Genomic DNA, 1,652 nt, shown 5'->3' with positions numbered 1-1,652 from the left:
TGGCATATACATAAAATGGAATATTATGCAACCTTAGAAAAGAAGAAAATCCAATTACATGCCACAATCAGGATAAACCTTGAGGACATTATGCTAAGTGAAATAAGCCAGGCACAAAAAGACACATACTGTATGTTTCCACTTGTATGAGGTACTTAAAGTAGTCAAATTCATAGAGACAGAGAGTATAATGTTGGCTGCCAGGGGTTGCAGAGAGGGAGCAATGGGGAGTTGTTGTTTAATGGGTATAGTTTCAGTTTTGCAAAATGAAAAAGTTATTCAGCAATATGAATATACTTAACACTACTGAACTGTACATTTAAAAATGGCTAAGATGGTGAATTTTATGTTATGTGTATTTTACCACACTAAAAAAAAAAAAAAAATCATTAACAGGTTTGGAAGCTGCTGTTGTGAGAAATTCTTTTTTTTTTTTTTTTTGATAATTGGTCCAGATATTAGACCAGCTGACCTTCTAACCTGGATATTTAAAAATTTGATGATAGCTATTATCTAGGTGAGTACTTCTTAATTTTTTCCCATCAAGGTACACATAGAAAATGATTCTATTTTAGGCACATGGGGGTAACTGGAGGGGCCTGCTTGAAGCTGGTCATTGGCTGGGGGGCTCTGGCTGCCCCAGCACCCAGCTAGGCTGCCAATTGCTATCTTTGCCCTGTAGTCACCCACTTATGACGCACCACCTGGGACGCTCCCATCTACAGGGGTTGTTCACATGATAGTTAGTTACCTCAGTCAAAGGTTCGACTCCAAAGCTGACAAAGCAAGTTTGTGTAAGCTGTAGCTCTAAAAAGATAAAGCAGTTTCGTTCAGATTGTTGATTTGGAACCTGCCAACGTATCTGCAAAACCTGGAAAATCACAGGCAATGTATACTTAATAGCAGCTGATTAGCTGGTCTTTAGATGTCAGTTGAGAGAGACTGGATTGAAAATAAGAATAAGCAGTAGTTAAAGTAGATAAAGCACAACTACCAGACCCTGAGGGATTATTTTTAGCATCCAGTACTACTTTTGGATACAAATATATAGTGTTTGCTTTAGAAAGAATTATTTCTGCCTATGCAACTGCACAAAACGCCTTATGAAATAGCTTATCCTGACTTGAAGTGCATGTTTTGAAGCCACACAACAAGAGAAATGTACCCCCCAAATAGTGCAATAGCATTGTGCTGTTTGGGTATACTTAATTCCAAAACAACAACAAAAATAACTTTCAAGTGAGCTATCATAATGACTCTGAGATTCAGTGCTCTATGTCACTCAGAATCCATTTTTGCTCTTAGAAATGTCCTTTTATATAAGTTATAAATGTTTATTTAAATAAAGAGAGTGATGTTTCTGGAAAATGAAATTGTGGCAGACTAAACACAATACTCCTCTCACTGAATCTGGGTGGGCTTTGACTTGTTTGACCAGAAGTTGGGCTGCATTATAAAATGCCAGGTTAGAAGAAACATCCACTCATAGAAATCCTGCTGAGTACAAAGGATCAAATCTATCTACGAGCTAAGACATACCCAAACAGTACTTTTGAAGACTAAGAATTTTGTGTAGAGTTCAAAACTAAAGCCGGAAGGGCAAATGTCAGACATTTCTCACAATGCTAGAAGAATGGAGAGGGCAGCATAGA

Source organism: Cynocephalus volans, chromosome 15 (genome assembly GCF_027409185.1).
Source record: "Cynocephalus volans isolate mCynVol1 chromosome 15, mCynVol1.pri, whole genome shotgun sequence".
Lineage (NCBI taxonomy): Eukaryota > Metazoa > Chordata > Mammalia > Dermoptera > Cynocephalidae > Cynocephalus > Cynocephalus volans.
This window is presented reverse-complemented; position numbering follows the sequence as displayed.